This window comes from Vipera ursinii (genome assembly GCF_947247035.1).
Source record: "Vipera ursinii genome assembly, chromosome: 3".
Lineage (NCBI taxonomy): Eukaryota > Metazoa > Chordata > Lepidosauria > Squamata > Viperidae > Vipera > Vipera ursinii.
The window spans coordinates 94,244,626-94,265,381 of record NC_139516.1 but is presented as its reverse complement, the minus strand read 5'-3'; the positions used below and the strand labels follow the sequence as shown (position 1 = coordinate 94,265,381).

At 39.0% G+C, this 20,756-nt stretch overlaps 1 protein-coding gene across 2 annotated transcripts in view; it reads left to right on the top strand.

Moving 5' to 3' along the window:
• Positions 1-2,638: 2,638 nt before the first annotated feature.
• The window catches only part of CFH (complement factor H), a 121,411-nt gene continuing 103,293 nt past the window's right edge, over positions 2,639-20,756 (top strand). Inside the window, exon 1 of one of the 2 annotated variants that reach the window (XM_083358884.1) lies at positions 2,639-2,712. The gene's annotated coding sequence lies outside the window, so the exon portion shown is untranslated. Of the gene's footprint in view, positions 2,713-2,830; positions 2,846-20,756 lie in introns of those variants that run through there. The other variant, XM_083358883.1, reaches the window with a different exon arrangement.

The following is a 20,756-nucleotide window of genomic DNA, read 5'->3' as shown; positions in this document are numbered from 1 at the left end:
TATTAAACCGTTTTTTAGCCACTTTGTCTCATTTTTAATCCCCACATAAGTAAATTATGTTGATTGAAAGAAACTTACCAGGTCCAGGACTTTCCTAAAGCTGCCGTTCCTCAACTGTGGCTTAGCATTTTGGCTGATTCTGCTTCTTTGCAGCACCCATGTGCCATTTATCCAATACTACAGTAATATGTTATGGTCTCTGTTATGTACTGGGCTCATAGTAATACCACGTGGGTTGCTGGAGCAGCTAACGGCTCTCCAGCAACCCAGACTACAAGTCTCCAGCGCTACAATTGGCTATCCCTAGGCGGCAATGGTTGTTTCAAACCTATTGGCTGCCACCTAGGGGCTAGACTATATATTGCAGCTAGTTGCAGCCATTTGCTCAGTACAGATTCTGCACAAAATATAATATGAGTTTCCCTGTACTCAGCTACCTCGTCTTCATTCCTGTGCCAAAGAACCCGCTATTTAACAGTCTCCTCCAAATGAACTTGGTATCTGCTGCCCGTATATGAGCTAGAATCAGGCAGGGAGGAATTAATGAATAGTGTTCTTCAAACTGATCTTATGTTTTGTTTTGTTTTTTACAATCCCCTCAGAATGAATGTGATGCTTCCTGCCCACATTTTAGGGAACTATAGTCTGCAAATAATCCTCCAGCTATCAAAAATATAGGGAAGACTTCTGCTGCCACCAAATCTCTCAGTTTCACATATTTCAGAAAGGGTAGCAAATGTCTTGATATTTGTTATTTGTCAGAGAATAACTAGCAATGGAAATTTCAAGTTTTATGGTGCACCCATTTATGACACTGCAGTAAGATTCATGTCATAGGCTATTTATAGTTGGCAAATAATTGTTGTTGTTTTTAACCAGGTTCCAAAATGAATTCATAAAAATAACTGTCCTCTGTCTTCTGATACATCATTCCAACACTCATTTACCAATTAATTGGCATGGCTATGACATTTTGCTTAATTTCTTATAGTATTTTAATTTGGTTACGATGTATTCCAAATGTTTTTTTGTCTAGTCTTATCAAAAGTGGACATTTCCTGGGCAAAACAGTTTAAATATTTGAAGTTCACAAAGATACATAATTCAAAGCTATCTAAATAACCTTTTTTAATATAATTGAATAAAATTGTATTTCTGAACATGGTTCTTGAAAAAAAATGAAAGTGGGAAACTGGAGTCTTACTTTGCTTTCTCTTCCCAAGAAGGAACTAAGAAGTACTCCTCTAGTTACAACCTGACACTCAGCATCCCTTCAAAATTACAAGACACGCCTCCCCCAAGTATTTAAACCCAAATTCCCTTCTGTCAGCTGGTTTCTTTCCCCCCCCCAGTGTCACATGATTGCATTTTGGTATATTCAGCAACCAGCTCACATTTACAGTGATGTCCTGCTTTCTTGTGACCGTGATTTACGGTGTGTGTGTGTGGGGGGGTGTTAAATAGAAATTGGTGTTTACTTCAGGAGTCTGATTGAAAAAAACACCCATTATGAACAAAGGGTTTAATAACTATGGAATTCACTTAACTTCAGATTAGCTTAAAGGTGACTTGCTTAACAACTGCTGTAAAAAAATGTAAAATTGGGTTGGTCAATCCACTTAATAATTGGCATGATTTATGACTGTAATTCTGGGCTTAATTACAGTTGTAAGTCAAAGACTCCTAGTATTATTAAAAGCATAGAAGAATTGAACAGTATTAAATGTTAAATAAATGTGTTTCTACATTAGTCTGGACTTGCCCAACTTTAGAATCAACTATAATAATAATGTGTGCTATAGATAAATAAGAGTGTTTGGCATTTTTCTCTTGGACTTTGATATCATAATAAATCAGTATGGAAGTCCAGTTCTTCTGGTTCCACAACTGTTCCCTCCAGACCAAATTGCTATATGGCTGCTGCAAGTTTGGGTGTATATATTATTGTTAGGTGACCTATGTCTTCTGGTTACTTAAGATACACAGACTATAAACAAATTGTTTTTAATTGAATTACCAGGATTAAGTTTAAATAAATGACAGAAGGTGTGCTGTTTGTCCTTATTGTGTACTTGTGTGTGTTTATAACATTAGCTTAGAGACAGGCAGTGCTTGGCAATCTATAAATATAACATCTATACTTGGTTCTTGAATATTTTTGCAGGTCCAGAACCAAGATAAATGAACATAGAGTCTTAGATGAGGTAATTAATGACTCTGCCAGACTCAGTACCCTAATTGTTGACATATCAGCTTGCTATTTTAACTGCTCTGGTAGGAATTTAAACAAACAAGCATGATTCAATTCTGAGTTGTTTTTGAGCAAAGGCAGCATCTGGGACTCCAAGGATTACCTCAGTTAAGATGGGTGTAACATTACAAATATTATAGGCCCTAGTGGAAAAAGCTTTGCTTAGTAGTTCTACTGCAATTTACTGAGGATCTTTTGGCATGAAAGAAGAAAATGAGTAAGTTACGCCTACAGGTCTGTACACACTTAAGAAACCAAAGTCATTGGGACTTGTTTTGGTAACATAAAATTAAAAATTAAGATCATCAAGGGATCTTAATTTTTAAATACTAATTACCAATTTACCAACTCCTTACCTTTTCTAGACATGAAAGAGAAGGAAGTGATTCTAAATGAAGATGTCAGCAATTAAAAACCCCAGAATGGGATTGCAAGCTAAGCTCTCCAATGGACTGAGACTGGTAAGCCCCATCTTGCTGGTAGCAGACCCCTTGTGTCTGTGGATGGATTTCCCAGGCCCTGCCCCTGTGGAGCCAGAGTAGTAAAGGGAGTTTTGAGTTTGAGCTCAAGGGCTGCTTTGGAAAGAAGTTGAAGGTGAGTACCTCTAAATTTTAACTTTAAAGCCTAGGGGAACAAAGGAAATGTGTCTATGTCTGTGTGTGTGAGTGAGAAGACTCTTTTCCTAATCACAGTTGGATTTTGCTCCCTCTGGTCTTTCCTAACCGCAGAAAGGATCTGTTCAAGCGGCAGACCCTGGAAAGCATGGGGGTTTGGGCCAGAGCACAGGACCTTTTGTTAGGAAAAGGGAGAGGCTGTGTGAAGATGGAATGGAATGAGTGAATGAGAGAATTGGATTTGGGCAACCAGCTGGTAAGGCCCTGTAAGCAAAGCCTAGTTCAAAAGGTGCCAGTATTCACTGCATAGGGGGCAGAAAAGAAGGGGTCAGTACTCATCGCTTTCCAAAAGGCACAAGTCCTCCCAGACCCACGAGGGTCTGAAAACTGTGACAGAAAAGGAGGGGTCAGTACTCATCGTTTTTTCAAAAAGTTGCAGGTCCTCCTGGACTAACGAGGAGTCCAAAAACTGTGACAGGTAGTTCAATGGAAATGAAGGGCACTGTAGTTTTTGATGGCTTAACATCAGATTCCTTTGACATTCAAAGTGGAGTGAAGCAGGGCTGCATCCTTGCGCCAACTTTATTCGGGAACTTTTTTGCTGTCATGCTGAAACACCCTTTTGGAACTGCAACAGAGGGTATTTATGTATTTATCTCCGGACCAGATCAGACAGAAAACTCTTTAATCTCTCTAGATTGAGAGCAAAGTCTAAAGTCCACCTGAAATGCCTACGGGATTTCCTCTTTGCTGATGATGCTCCCGTTACTGCTCACACTGCCAAAGACCTTCAGCAACTTATGGACTGTTTTAGCAAGGCCTGCCAAGACTTTGCACTAACAATCAACCTGAAAAAAACACAAGTCATGGGTCAGGATGTGGATTCACCTCCCTGTATTACAATCTCTGCACAAGAACTGGAGGTCATCCATGACTTTGTGTACCTCGGCTCAACCATCTCTGACACTCTCTTTAGATACTGAGCTGAATAAATGTATTGGTAAAGTGGCCACCACATTTTCCAGACTTACAAAGAGAGTATGGTTTAATAAGCTGACAGAAGATCCAGGTCTATAGAGCCTGCGTTCTGAGCACACTCTTGTACTGCAGTGAGTCTTGGACCCTTTACACACGGCAGGATAGAAAGTAACACCTTTCATATGCACTGTTTCTGGTGTATTCTTGGCATCACCTGGCATGACAAAGTTCCAAATAGTGCAGTCCTGGAAAGTGCTGGAATTTCTAGCATGTATACACTATTGAAACAGCGATGTCTATACTGGCTTGGGCATGTCGTGAGAATGGCTGATGGTCAGATTCCAAAAGATCTCCTGTATGGAGAACTAGTGCAGGGAAAGCGCCCCAGAAGGAGACCAGAGTTGTGATATAAGTATATCTGCAAGAAGGATCTAAAGGCCTTGGTAATGGACATTAACAGCTGGGAAACCTTGACCTCTGATCACTCAGCTCGGAGGCTAAAGACGCAGCATGGCCTTCTCCAATTCGAAGAGACATTTGTGCGGTAGGCTGAGACAAAGAGGCAGTCCCAGAACCATCGAAATCTGGGGGCTGGACGGGGGGCAGATTGTATCTGCCCTCAGTGTGGAAGGGACTGCCACTCTCGAATTGGCCTTTTTAGCCACACCAGATGCTGCTTTAGGACCTCTTTCCATAGTCTCTCGAGACTGAAGGATGCCAATGATATTTCACAGGAAAGGATGGCCGCATATTTCGTCAGGGAACCGAAGTCCTCCTGGATGCTTTTTTTGTCCAAAAACCAGAAGGTTTTTTTCCTTTTGTACCTGACTGAACCAAAGTGAGCCTCACATCTGAGAGGGAACATGGGAAGTGGCAGTTCAAAGGTAACAATTAGGACCCCCTAGGAGATTTGCTTGAAATGAAGAGCAAGAGAAATATGCAAGGAATGGGCTTTGCTGGAAAACCAATTTGGCTAAATAAAGGTACTTATAGGGAAATTAAAAAATAAGAAATAGTTATTCTCTCTCTCTCCAGAACCACGGTATGTTTAAAATTTATGCCTTCCCTAATTTGAGTTAACTGAGATTTATGATGTAAATGACTAGGATGTGTAAAACTAAGACTTCTGTTTCCTTTTCTGTTCTCTTGTCTTTGTGTGTATATGTGTGTCAAAGTCTTTGTGTGTGAGGTAAATGTGACTATTAACTGTCTAATCCAAAGAGAAGAATTTTAAAATTCTGCTAGAAATTCTGCTTAAAATAAGCCATAAAAAGAAAAATATCCTCACTCTGTTTGTCTGGCCAACAAACAGAGTGAAGAAAAAAATTGTTTGTTTGTTTTTCTTCTCCCTTTCTCTCTCTGTACTCCTAAGAACAGCCCAAGGTTAGCAGGAGGGAATGTTTTAAGTTCATCTGCTGGAAAAGTTTCACTTGCATTTACTCTATGTGTTTTATCTACCTATCCTTTTCCTGAAACATGAGGTGTGCCTAGCTAGAAGAGCCTCCTGAAGCTCAAGGTTGCTTGTGTGGGGGGAAATAATCTTCTTAAGTTACTTTACTTATCCTATCACTAATTGGTGAAACTACTATGAACTTAATCCTGGAACACATAAGCATTTTTCAATCTCTAAAATAATGTGGTCTACTTTAGAATAAACAGGACTCAGAACGGAGTTCCGGCACCATTTTTTGATGGATTTTTTCAACTTTTGCACAAGCTGTGCTACTCCCTCTATTGGCTTTTGAAAGCCAATAGGAATTGCTGCTGAGCGTGCCAAAACACCTAGCCAGCAAATGTTGCACATGCAAGTTGTCTGCAATGAAGGCAAGTTGGCAGGAACTTTGCACCCCTCCCTGCTGCCCAACTATACCATCTCCTAGTTGTAAGTAAGAGAGGACCAGGAGTGGGAAGTAGGGAGCAGCACTTAATTCTGCTCTGCTGAAAAAGCAGAGTCCATGTGTACTCCTGCCTCGTGCTCACCCGTGTCAGCCAGGCTCTCTATGCCGTACTGCAGTATGGAGAACCTGGCATCAAAGCCCGGAAAACATGTGCACGCCTGCCTCGTGCTCACCTCATGTCAGCCAGGCTGACCACAAGTCAGAAGAAAAAAATGCAGTGGCAAAGAAACCCCCTCCTCAAATAACTTTCGTTTGTCAAGTCCACCCTGCTCTCTGAGAGACCCTTGGCCCAATGGGGAGGTGAGGCCTGGCGGACACAATTTCCCTCTCCATCTCTTTTTAACGGTAGTCCTGAAGATACCTGGAGGAGACAGGAGCAGCAACACCACGGTGCTGTGGGGCCTGCTCTACATGGGGCCTACTCTACGTGTGTGGGGTGGGTGGAGGTAGTGCTGGAGGGATGGCTGTGGGCGCTGGCACAGAGGTGACACATGTGGGGCATGGTGGGTGGCTGATCTTCCACGGGCTGTCCCAGCTGTTGGCCTACCTGGTGCTGGACCTGCACCCGCCCCCCCGCCTCCTTGCCCTGCGCACCTACGTGGCCACCCTGGAGCACCTGGCCCATGACGCCTGCCGCCGCCTCACCATTCCTGCTGCCCCACAACGGCATCTGGCTTGGCGACTGCAAGCTCTGCGCCATCAATGTACATTGTGGGAGACACATCACGTCGCATGGATTGGCCCTGAACTGCTGCACTGACTTAACCTGGTTTGACCACATCGTCCCCTGTGGCCTGGAGGGGCTGGGGGGGTCACCTCCCTCATCCAGGAACTGTGTTTCATGGCTACTATTTTAGTAGTTATCTGGATTCTTGCAGGTTTTATACATCTGAAGTGGTAATCTTAAGCATTTTTTTCATAAATTACTTAAGGATATGCAACTATATTTTCTCATATTTATCTAATGTTATTTTAGCATCTACTTTTTTCAATCCATTTTCTTTCTGTCATTAATTCCCGGACTTCCGGGTGGCAAGGCTCCGCCGCCGGCAGCTATTCTAGCTGTCAGCCCCGTCGTCTCCGTAGAGCCGCCGAAAACAGCGCCGATCAGCTGTTTTGACGGCTCGGAAGCCTGCTCCTCGGGAGAAGAGGGGGTGAGCAGGGGTAGAGCTCTCCCGGGCCGCCAGACTTGAAACTCTGGTGGTTGAAGGATTGAGCCCCCCCGAAGCCTGAGTTTGCTCTGGACTTCGGGACGCCTCTGCTCCGGGGTTTTGGAGCAGAGCAGGGCGTCGCAACCATCCCTGCCAGCAAGAGTGAACTTTAGACAACTTGGATGCAGGCAGAGCGATACAGGAGAATCAGGTGAAAGTGAATTTATGATCTTTAACTCGGTGGATTTTGTGGAGTTTGATAAAAGTGAAAGTGCGTAGCAGGCAATAGTGGGTGAAAATGGCTGCCAAATCTTCTAAAGTTCCTAGAAGCATGGGGGCTTCTCCGGTGCAGCAATCTTCGTTACAAGCTTTAATGCCCCCCCTGCACCTGCACCTGCACCTGTACCAACATTTACAGTGAAAGATTTGAAGGATGTTTTGCAAGAGGCTATGAAAAAGCAATCTCAACAATTAGCTGAACTTATGGAGGAGAAGCTTACAGAAATGAGGGCAGACATCTTACTTGCATTTCAAGGCATGGCTGTATATATAGAGCGTTTGGACGAGAGAGTGGAAGATCTCAGCCAAAATAATATCAGACTAGATGCAAAAATGACAGAGACTGAAAATGTGGTGGATAAAATTGACGACGATTTGACCTTGGAACAGTACAGAGAGATGGAGTTCGCTGTGAGAATTATTTTTATTTTATTTATTTTATTTTAATTCCATTTATATCCTGCCCTTCTCTGAAGACTCAGGGCGGCTTACAAGCTTAGCAGTAGCCTTCATTCTATGTATATGCCTGCTTATTAGGGCTTTCACACACACCCCCAAGCGGCATTATTACAAAGTCAGCTTAATTGCCCCCAACAATCTGGGTCTTCATTTTACCTACCTCGGAAGGATGGAAGGCTGAGTCAACCTTGAGCCTGGTGGGATGCGAACCTGCACTAATTGCAGGCAGCTGGTGTTACTTAAGGAGGCATTAGCCCACTGCTCCACCAAGGCTCTAATTAGAGGCTTACAAGAGGATTCTAAGGAAAATTTGAAAAAAAAATAGTTTCAGAGGCTTTGGAAGGTGTTTTGGAGCGATCAGCAGAAGAAATTATGGAAGATATAGACAAAATATTTCGTGTTAATTCATGGATTGCACGACAAAGGAAACTACCCAGAGATGTGGTGGTTTATTTTACAAAGAGAGCAATTAGAAATGAGGTCATCCAAGCTTTTTACAATAATAAATTTGCAATTGCTGAACAAGAAGTTTTGATTTTAAAAGAGATCCCTCCAAGAATTTTAAGGAGAAGGAAGGAATTTGCTTTCTTGGCACAAGAGTTAAGAAGAAGGGATATTCAGTGTAGATGGGAGATACCAGTGGGTATGGTGTTGATGTTTGCAGGCACGAGACATCGTCTTCTTACAGTGTTGCAGGCACGTGATTTTTATACTAATGTTTTAAAAGCAGTCCCCATACCACTTTTGGAATCTAAAAAGAAGAATGGTGAGGGACAATGTCAACCACAAAGTGAGAATCTACAAGGTGCTGAAGGAGCTGCGCAGATGAAAGATGGAGAGTTCCAGAAAGTTACAGGAGTGGATCAAATTACAGTATCATCGGAGGAGGTTAGAGACCAGAGAATGACACGTGCTGCTGCTAGACGAATGAGACGAGAGCAAGAACAAGAACAGCGAGTTATGATGGCACCTCCAAAACTTACTTACAGTGAAGCAGTGGGAGGAGCGCGACCTAAAAGAGTGCAGGTGATTTTGGAAGAAGTGCTCCAAAAGCTTCAGGTCGCGAAAGATGGCGACAAAGTTTCTAACCTGGAATGTTAATGGCTTAAATTCACCACAGAAGAGAAAGAAAGTATTTCAATATTTAAAACAATTTAAGAATGATGTTATTTGTCTACAAGAAACACATATTAGAGCCACAGACCAAAAGTATTTGTTAAATTCAAGGTTGGGCACACAATTTATTGCTTCTGCAATGGACAAGAAAAATGGAGTGGTTATTTATGTTAAGAATACTTTGACAGCGGCTTTAATTGAAGCAGATAAACAAGGAAGATACGTTATAATTGAACTGTTAATAGAAGGCAAGAAAACGCTTTTGGTTGGATTATATGCTCCTAATCAACAACAAGGAGATTTCTACAGTTTATTACACAGCAAGATAACTCAGTGGGATTATAAATCTTGTATTTTTATGGGAGACTGGAATGGCGTTTTGGATGTACAAATGGACAAGGTTTTTTTTTTAAAAAAAAAGCACCCCAAGTCATGCTAAATTGCCTAAATCTTTTTTTGAGATGAAGGATGACTTGGAATTGTGAGACATTTGGAGAGAAAGAAATTTGCAAGAAAAGGACTATACTTTTTTCTCCGATAGACATCAATCTTTCTCCAGAATTGACTTTATATTAATTACTAATGATTTTTTTTCTAGGATTAAGAAGATCAAGATTTGTCCAAGAACTATGTCTGATCATAGTCCAGTATGGTTAGAGATAGAAAAAGATAATAGGGATAGGCGCTCCTGGCGCTTAAATGAAAATTTGTTTAGATATCAGGAAAATGTGGAAGAGTGTAAAAAACAGATGAAGGAATTTTTTAAAATTAATATGTATAAAGGTACTTCTATTGAAATGGTTTGGGATGCTAGTAAAGCTTATATGAGAGGTGTACTAATATATTTGAACAATAAATATAGACGTAACTTGGAATTTAGGAGGAAAGAATTAGAGAATGAAATTAAGGAAAAAGAAAAGGCTTTAATTTTGAATCCATCGGATGGGAAGATTAAAGAGGTAATTAATTTACTAAGGGGCCAGTTTGATAAGTTGATGGCTGACCAAGTGGCAACTAACTTACGGTATGTTAGACATAATATTTTTTGTAATGCTAATAAACCAGGTAGATGGCTAGCTTATTTGTTAAGGAAGAAGCAAAGGGCTTCTAATATAGATAGAATAGAACACAAGGGTAAGAGTCTTAACAAAAAGACCTTTGTTGATTTTTATTCTAAGTTGTACACTAGAGATAAGATTAGAGATGCAGATATAGATAATTACTTGGCAAGAGCTAATATTCCTGTTCTTACACAAGAACAAAAGGAAGAGATGAACCAATTGATAACTGATGAAGAAGTTTTTTCAGCAATCAAACAACTGAAAGTGGGCAAAGCGCCAGGTACGGATGGATTGACTGCTGTGTATTATAAAAACTTACAGTTAGAGATGGTGAAGCCTTTAAGGGAATTGTTTCAGACAATTCAAATGGGAGGAGGGGTACTTCCATCTTGGAAAACTGCTTTTATTTCTTTGATTCTGAAGGAAGACCAGGATGTCACCCAAGCAAAAAATTATAGGCCAATATCACTTTTGAACACGGACTACAAGATATTTGCTAAAGTTTTAGCTAACAGATTAATGAGGGTAATGCAACAAGTAATTCATGGTGATCAAACTGGGTTTATAAGTGGTAGACAAATGAAGAACAATGTGAGGCATATAGTAGATTTGTTGGAATTTTTGGAAAGAAACAATCAGATCCCTGCAGCATTGATCATCTTGGATGCTGAAAAAGCCTTTGATCAATTGGATTGGCAATTTTTGTTGAAAGTATTAGATAAAATGAAATTTGGGGATAATTTTTTACAACCAATCAGGGCAATATATCAAAAGCAAACAGCCCGTATAATAGTTAATAACAGTTTGACTGAAGTATGTAATATTGAAAAGGGTACAAGGCAGGGGTGCCCGTTGTCACCTTTATTATTTGTTTTAACATTGCAAATATTATTGATTAAACTACAGGATTCAATATTATTGATTAAAATTAAGGGAATTCAAATTAGAGACCAGGATTATAGATTGAGGGCGTTTGCAGATGATCTGGTTGTTACAGTGACTCAGCCTGATTATTCAGTTATAGAATTGATGGAGATAATAACACAATATGGGAAAGTTTCTGGATTTAAGGTTAATATACAAAAAACTAAAATGTTGTCTAAAAATATGACAGTATCACAAAAGGCTGTCTTAGAGCTAACGGGATTTGAAATAGTTAAAAGGGTTAAATATTTGGGGATATATTTATCACCCTCAAATGTAAAGTTATATAAAAATAATTATGAAAAGTTATGGGGAAAAGTACAAAAAGAATTAGACAGTTGGAAAAAATTACAATTATCTTTATTGGGAAGAATTGCAGCTGTAAAAATGAATGTTTTGCCAAAATTTTTATTTTTATTTCAAATGATACCTATACTTAAGAAGGACTTAAATTTGGAGGAATGGCAAAAAGGAATTAATAAATTTGTTTGGGCAGGGAAAAAGCCATGAGTCAAATTTAAGATTATGCAAGATACGCGTGAAAGAGGTGGCCTTAAAATGCCTAATTTTAAATTATATTATGAAGCTGCTGCCTTGTCAGCGATAAGTGATTGGTTTAATTTAACACAAGCGAGATTATTAAATCTTGAGGGCCATGATTTGCTATTTGGATGGCATGCATATTTATTGTATGATAAGAAGGTGGACAATGTGTTCAAGATACATATTTTAAGGTATGCTCTGTTGCGAGTTTGGAAAAAGTATAGACACAAGTTAAATTATAAGATACCTATTTGGGCAATACCTAAACATGCAATAGAAAATATAAATGTTGGATTTAAACATGATGTGATTACATATAAGGAAATTTTGAGTTTTGAGAGGAATGTATGGCAATTAAAGCCATATAATATTTTAAAAGAAGAAAAGATTGTACAAACCTGGTTTCAGTATGGGCAATTACAGGCTAGGTGGAAAGAAGACCAGAAAATTGGTTTCTCAATGACTGATGAAAATTTGGTAAAGCAAATTAGAAATCAGGGTCAAGCACATATCAAACGGATATATCTTGCATTGATAGAAATTGATTCAGAGACGGAACTTGTTAAAGATTGTATGATAAAGTGGGCTCAGAATTTTCAAGAAGTCATTACAATGGATACTTGGGAAAAGATTTGGGTGAGAAATGTAAAATTTACACAGGCCCAAAATTTAAGAGAGAATTTTTATAAAATGTTTTATAGGTGGCACTTAGATCCTAAAAAATTAGCAAGTATGTATCCGAACTGTCAGCCCAAATGTTGGCGGTGTGGTTGTGAGGATGCAACGTATTTTCATATATGGTGGACTTGTAAAAAGGTCAAAGCTTTTTGGATTAAAATTTGGTGGAATATGCAAAAAATATTCAAGAAAAGGATAAAGTTTTGTCCGCAATTGTTTTTACTGGGCATTATTACAGATACTACTGTTGTGGACACTAAGTTGATGTTGAATTTAATTACGGCAGCGAGACTTTTAGTAGCGCAATATTGGAAGAAGGAAGAACTGCCGACTATAGAAGAATGGACTTTAAAAGTTTCCAATTTGGCGGAAATGGCAACGATTTCAGCGTATTTGAAAGACCAGTCGCAACAGAGATATATTGTGGAGTGGCGAAGATGGATTGATTACATCCAGAATAAATATGGGATTAAAAAGTTTCACCTAGCATTTAAATAAGTATTGGATTTATGTGATATATAAATTGCTTGTAGTTATTTTATTAAGAGTTAAAGTGCGATAGAATTTAATATTTTATTGTCGTTTGCATATTGTAGATTATGTTTGTTTGTATTTTTATACCCTGTATTTAGCTCTGGGAAGTCGGGAAGGGGGGAGGGGGAGGGGAGGGAAGAGTTGGGGAGGTTTGGGGAGAGGGGAGGGGGTTGTTTCTTAAAAAATGTATTGTAAAACTTTTCAATAAAAAATAATAATTCCCCAAGAATAAGAAATGTAAATTGTAAGCTCCTCATAGCACAGTTCTATATTATTGTTAAAATAGACTGGGCAATTATGGACATATTTATTGATATTCATAAAAAGATTGAATTGTAACACTTTCCCCCTCACCTAAGCCTGTTCTCTTGGGTGTATAATTTGAACAGGCCATTTTTATCAGCATTTGTAAAGAAATGGAAACAAAATGTTTAACTTATGTATTAATAACAATTTCTTTGCAATTCATTATCTTGTCAACATGACTCCATCAATTAAACACACATGTGTTGAAGGCAGCATAAGCACTTGTATTAGACATCTATTATCTCCCACTGCTAGTCCTTCCAAAAGGAACTCAATATATGTCATACTATATATGCAAAAGTTGTCTCCTCTATTAAAGTGCAACACATCATTTTTCAAGTAGACAAAAAAAATAATATTCCATCTTTACTATACCTACATGCAGTATATAAACATTGGGGAGCTGTCCCACAATTTTTCACCCCTATGGCAGCCTACTAGGCTGTCTTCATGATAAATTTGATAAAACAACTTAGTGTTTTAAGTTCATCATGAACTAAGTCTGATGAAGATAACTATATTGGCAGGGATGAGTTAATAGCATGCATCTCATTCACTTGAACCAATGTGATCATATCTTTAAAATGGTATGTACAAGCCATCAATAATGTGGTTGCTAATATAGGTAGCTGTTTGTATTTAAGGAGATGCTCACAACAAATTCTAGTTTATTTGGTGAATGCCTGAAAGATGGATAACTTCATCTAAGCCAAAAACAGATGAAGTAAACTTGGCTCAATCTCAAAGATTTGCCGGATGAGAATTGGACAAAACTTTGGAATTTACTATGAATATTTGCCTTAAATACAATAAATTAAATTTATGTTAAGAATTGAATATATATTTTTAATTATATAAATATATAAATAAAATTTTATAAATAAAAGATTAACAAGATGAATGTTCTGGCACCTTTTTTAAAGAAAAAAAGCACTGAGAATAAATGTTAAGGGTAGATTCTCCTGCCCCTGGCAAATTGCACACCTTAAAATATTAGGCTTTTAAAATTATTTGGATCTTTCAGCATTCTCAAGCTGCCCAGAATTTTTCAAGTTACAAGTCGTAAAGTCTTCTCTAACATGTCACAAATGTTCAGTTCAGAAATGAGATCTTTCATTTATGTTCTCTTACCAAAATCCAGCCTTTCTTTTGCCCTCATATGTGATTCCCTCATTTTGTCTGCCTATCTGTTTCTTTAATCACTGCAGTATTAATGCCTTTTCACACTCTTCCTGCAAGTTACCCACCCCCTCCATCTACTTCTCCTTTTCTTATCTTCTGTTCACCATGCCTTGTCTTTCAGCCCTGCATAGATGACTCCTCCCAACCTTTGGAAGCAGAGCACACTGCCCCAGATGCTGCCTCCATCCATTTGAGCCATGGAATTGGGTTTTGAATCCAGCCCTCTACTAAAAAGCCACCATGCAACCAGAGTGGAACAGATTTTCCCAGGTCCTACCATTCCCTCAGATGCCTGTGAATGCTGCAAAGGAAGGAAGGAGTCCTGGAGCCATTGGTCCCCATGTGAAGCCTCAGAAGAAAATTAGGAAGACTATGGGGGGGAGGGTGGAAACTCATTGTAAAGTTTTCTTTCTTGCCCCATTTGTATTGAAATAAGCCAGTTGAATGTATTTATTGAGTGATGGCATTTGGGAATAGTTGGCACAGCAACTCCTGAACACTTTAGATTTCTGTCTGATGGGAGGAAAATTTATTCAGAATGTTATATTGCCTGTTTTGTAGAAGTAGCTGCACATACACATGCACACACACTATTCATAATCACATTGAGTCTATCTCTTTCACCTACCTTCAGTAAAGCTCCAGCCTGATTCTTGCCCTGTGTGATTAAAACTTTGTAGGAACAACTTCCTGCAAATTCCAAGGGGGAGGTAACCAGGCCCCCTCAGGTGATTTGCAATTCTTATGCCCTGACTGAGGAAGTAGCAGGAAAGAGATCTCCAAACCTAAGCCCTGAATATCTTACACTGGTGGACTCACTATGTGCAATTTAAGAAAATGTAATAGCCTGACTTGCATACAGGCTAACCTCAATTGTACATTACAGACCTGGATGCACTGAACTAAGAGCTAAGGCAGGAAACAACCCTTGAAAATGGACAGCCAGTGGTTATGTACTGAGGCAAACCTTGGCTGTGAAGAATTTTGGGAGGAATGTGCAAACCTGACTGGAACCTAAAAGTGACATCCAAAATTTGAAAATGAATATTAGACACTATAAATTTCCACCTAACAAAATGTTTGCCCTGACCTTTAGAACTTTATGGGTTGGAAGCTCCCCTTTTGGGAGCTACTGCAGGTATCTTTTTCTGCTTACCTCTGTTAGTGTCTTCTTTTTTTGGCTTAACAGTTTAAAGCTTGTTTACTAAGTATCCCTGATCAGATCAATTTTAATCTTGTGCCAGTAAAAGTCACACTATTATGACACAAAGGGGGATTGTGGGAAGTCAGCTCCCCAGAGAAGGAAATATTAAAGGGCAGAAAAATATATTTCCTCAAAGGATCTTGAAGAGGCAGGAAAGCATGCCCACTGTTCTTAATAGCTCTAGGTCTCCCCCAAGCAGGGACCAGCTCTATAGAGATGCATATTTAAATCCAGGGAGCTAGAAGCTTAGGAACACAAAGACACCTAAAATCTACACATCCCACCCAAACTGGGTGGGCATGGCCAGCTCTACATCATTCGCATCAAGGGTGCCTATGAGGGCCTGGGCAGGAGTGGGACAGATCTGAGGGTCTCTGGCAGAAGGAGGGTCTCTGGGCCAGGGCCAAGGCAGTGGGGGCCATTCCCTCACTGTTTCCAGGATGGCTTCATGCGCCACATGAAACCACTTTGCGGGCCGGATCTGGCCCCCGGGCCTTGTGTTTGACATGTCTGCTCAAGAGGGTATAAAAACCCACTCCCTACATGTGCTCAGCCTTTTTTAAAAAAAATCTCTTTTCTGCCAGACAATCCTCCTGTCTGGCTCTCCTCTTCAATAAACTACAACCTTCCTAAAGCAGTTGCCATGTTTATTCCCAACTTGGACTGAACCACGATGAAGACTTTTCTTCCAACACTACAAAACATTTCACAAGTAGCAAACTTATGGATTACTTTATTCTTTCTCAGCTGGATTTGTATCTTTCTTAAATCTTGTAAGCATATTCAAGGACTTTCAGGATGTGTTCTCTATTGTGTAGTTGCTGAAAAAGCAAGTTATCACAATACCACATACCAAGGAAGTGACCTTCTAAAAAAACATGCTTCCTTAAAGTTAAAAAGAACGCTAAATTATCATGTTGAAAGTGCTGATTTTCCCTTTTAAAATGCTAATAATGAAGCCTAAAATTTTAGGCCACACTGCAACATGCTACAGTCGTAAATGTAAGGATTGATTGCAAAATTATTTTTAGCACCTTTGTATTTTTGAATGTTTGCTGCATCAAGCAATCTGTAAGAGAGGAATACTTGTGCAGGTTTAGACTATGTATTTTAGTACCAAATTGATTGTTTTTCATTTTTAAATTGGTCTTTTAAAATCATATGGCTTTAATAATCCATATAAATATTAATCTGCTACAGAGCTCTAAGTCTGAAATGTGGGCTATTCCACATAATAATGTGTCAGTAAGAGTGGTGGCTCAGTGGGTTAGGATGCTGAGCTTGTCGATCAGAAGGTCGGCAGTTTGGTGGGTCAAATCCTGTGTGCCGCGTAACAGAGTGAGCACCTGTTACTCGTCCCAGCTTCTGCCAACCTAGCAGTTCGAAAGCACATGAAAATGCAAGTAGAAAAATAGGGACCACTACGGTGGGAAGGTAACAGCGTTCCGTGCGCCTTTGGCGTCTAGTCATGCCGACCACATGACCATGGAGACGTCCTCAGACAAGCACTGGCTCTTCGGCTTTGAAACGGAGATGAGCACTGGCCCCTAGAGTTGGAAACGACTAGCACGCATGTGCGGGGGAACCTTTACCTTTTTAAGAGCAACAAGAATTCTGAGGAAAGAACTTTCCACAGTCCTTCAACAGATCCTTCTATTAAAAATTAATAAATCAGCTATTACAGAATCAGAGCTTTCAAACTTTTTCATGTTTCAACTTCCCTCCGCCCAATACGCTCCCACAGAGAATGCCGACTGGTGGCCCCCAGAGGGAGGGCGTTCTCTGTGGGTGCACCGGATTTATGGAACCGTCTTCCGGTGGAGCTCCGGATGGCGCCCGACCTTCGCTCCTTCCGGTGCGATCTAAAGACGTATCTCTTTGAACAAGCTGGCCTGGCCTGATGGGATGGGGTTGGGTTTTTATTACTTTTAAATGTGTTTTAACCTATTGTAAGAGTTGTGGGCACTTTGTTTAATCTTTTTTTAATTTTTGTATTCTGTCTTTTTAACATGTATTGCCCTGTTCACCGCCCTGAGTCCTTCGGGAGAAGGGCGGTATACAAATAAAATTAATAATAATAATAATAATAATGTTTTGAAATCTGTTTCTTAAAATAACCCAAACCTCTTATCAAAAAGCAAAGTTCTACTGATAGAAAATTGGCTTCTGTAGAATGATTTTTAAAGTGTATTGTATTTATTTTTGCACTTATCTCTTATGAAATTCTTATCAGGTTGTCATGGAACCCTAGGGAACCACAGAACAGCTTAAAAAAACTGATTGTAAAATTCTTGTAAATCCAAATTTTACTAAGTAGCTTGTTTTGAGAAGTTTTTATTGAAAGGTTTAATATAACTATGATGACTTTTTCTGGATATTATTAACTGATAATATTGAAAGTGAAAAATGCTTTTACTTTCTCTAGTACAATATGCCAACATAGGTGATATATTCACCATTAAAAATGTACACATTAAGTTAACGACAAAGTTAACTTTCCATTTGCTTAGTTTCTGTTCCTCTTTATTTTCTTCCACAGGATAAAAATTGTATTGAGATGTACGTTAGACAAACTGTTTGCATAAGAACTATAGCTCTTGAAGATACTTATCTAAATTGCCATTAATGAGGCAACTAGCAGTTACAGGAAAGAAATTACAGTATTTACTAAGAGTTGTATACTTCCCCAAGCCGAGGCAATTTACAGCAGAAATAACAATGTAGTAGAACAATCACAAAAAAAAAACAGACAGCACACATCCCAATACTAAACATAACCTCAGAAATCAATGCCAGTGCTCCCATACAAATCACCAGAGAACAAGTCAATCCATTAATATAACAGTGTTCCCCAGCTGTTTATAGACAAGCATCATCTTTATGACTGTCCAAGCAAAGATTGTTCTAAAGCAAGGTGGTTGCAGTTAAAGAAAGCCTGCCACAAACTTCCCAATCCCCAAGGGCTGGGATTCACAGTATGCTGTCCCAACCTGACTGTATCTGGTGAGCAGATTCCACTTGGAACAGACAGTTTGGAAGGAATCCAGGGCCCAAAGCCTAAAGGACTTTATGGGTTACAACCAGCAGTTTAGATTTCATCCAAACTGACACTAATGCAGCTCCTGCAACAAACTGTAGATATTATCTATCATATCTTATACTCCCTGCAGCTTCTGAATTGTCTTCAAGGACAGTACAGTAATTTGTAAAGCAAATTAAAGTAAACCAAGTACAAGGTGTTAAGGTCATGAATAAAACAAAACTTTAATGTAGTTGTAGTGACAAAGACTTGATCCAAATCATTTCTTCTTTTCATGCATCCATTTTTTTCTTAATGTAAAGAGCAATCTTATCATAATGCCTCCATTCTCTTGTCTAGACACTAATATATTATAAATCCCCTACTATCGTTTTATAGGTGAACCAAAACATTTCTTTGAGAATGAGGTCACATTTTATTTTTAAATCACTGAGTTAGGATGATAATAGGGGTATGAGTCCAGCCTTCCCATTTTCAAGTCTACATGATGTTCTACCTCCTAACGTATTCATAAGAAATTTGAAATTTACATTATCAGATACTGTAGTGGTTCAGTTGTTGAATTTATCAGGGAGACCTTAGTTCAAATCCCCACTTAACTGCAGAGCAAAATGTGTGACTTTGGGTCAGTTACTCTCAATACAACCTACCTTAACACAATTATTCTGTGGAAAAAGATTTACAAGAGATTTTCAAGTAAACTAGGTCTCAGAAAGAGAGAGAGAGAGATCCTTATCAACAGTTAATACTTTGCTTCAGTTTGGATTAATCTTACTATGCTATCGGAATCCAGGCAAACCGCAGTTAATCCTAAGAAATGCTTCTGAAAACTATTTTCAAAGCATGGTTTATTCTTTTTCCCTTTCCTCTGATGGCTTCGTGAGATTGAAAACATTTATTTACATATTAGTTTCTATGTGTTCACCCCAAAAGTACTGTAGGAATATGTACTGATCTGAACAAATGTACTGTCAGAAATGACTGGAGATGGGCAATCCTCCCAGATAACTGGGCCCATGAAGAGCTTTATAGGTGAGAATGAGTGTCTTGAATTGAACCTGGAAGTCAGCTGTCAAATAACGAAGCTCATGCAGGAGTGATGAAATAATGATTATTCCAAACTGTGATTTGTTGAAATAAGTAAAGTTCAACCCTTCAAGAAAAACATATAAAGCAACATTTGTTAATTGTGTTGCTATGTTTTCTGTTATGTTCTTATATAAAATTGTTGCTTTGAAGTCTGTTTTTCCCAGGAAGTTCAATAGGCAAAAAAAAATTGTAAAAAAAATCTCTCCAAGGGGAAGTCAGAAAGAAATCTTATGAAAATAATAATACAATTGTAAATTTCAAAGTTTGGCCAGCAGGTGGAAGTTGGTGGAGAGTTCAGAAAGTCAAAGAATGAACCTGAAGAAGTTCTAGGAAAGAAAATTGTAAAATACAGTAATTCTAGATATAAACAAAAAACTGCACTAAACCAGGATGTGCTGAAATTAGTTATATTCTTAACTTTGATTAAATGAGAGAATAAATAAGATGGGTGTAGAAAGATGTGTTTTCAAATTCTAATTGCTGTTATAGCTAACTGTTCCAGAAAAGGATGCATTTAACTTCCTTCGCTTATGTGAACAATTTGTTTTTTTAATTGCTTTTTTCAGTCTTTTGTTTGTTGAGCTATGTATAATGATTTGATTTTTACCCCCGGTCAAACCCTTTTGCCAAACTATTCAGTTCATAATGAATTAACTAGATTATAAATATATTAGGTAAAGGTAAATGTTCCCCGCACATGCGTGCTAGTCGTTTCCAACTCTAGGGGCCGGTGCTCATCTCCGTTTCAAAGCTGAAGAGCCAGCGCTTGTCCGAGGACGTCTCCGTGGTCATGTGGCCGGCATGACTAGACGCCAAAGGCACATGGAACGCTGTTACCTTCCCACCGTAGTAGTCCCTATTTTTCTACTTACATTTTTACGTCCTTTCGAACTGCTAGGTTGGCAGAAGCTGGGACGAGTAACAGGCGCTCACTCTGTTACACGGCACACAGGATTCGACCCGCCAAACTGCCGACCTTCTGATCGACAAGCTCAGCATCCTAACCCACTGAGCCACTGCATCCCTTATATAAATATATCACCATGGTTAAAAAGGCTTGTTTTAGAGGCAACCCAGGCAACCATAATGTGTCCTTTATAGCAGTGCAAAAGATCATAGATGAGCCAATTAGAATAACATTTTTCTCCAATCCATAATGGACAGAGGTATGCCAGCATAATATATTCTATTCCAATGACCTATCTATTTTCCCTTGGAAAATAAGGTTTGTCCTGATAGTTTTAATATTTATTTATTTATTTATTTATTTATTTATTTATTTATTTATTTATTTATTTATTTATTTATTTATTTAATGGGACTTATATCCCGCCCTATCTCCCGAAGGATGAATTAAGGAAAGTGATTGACAGAGTCTTCTCACAAGGAAAATATGCACTCTAGTAGAACTAGGAATGGAGATATTGGTGAATTGACAGAATGGCATGT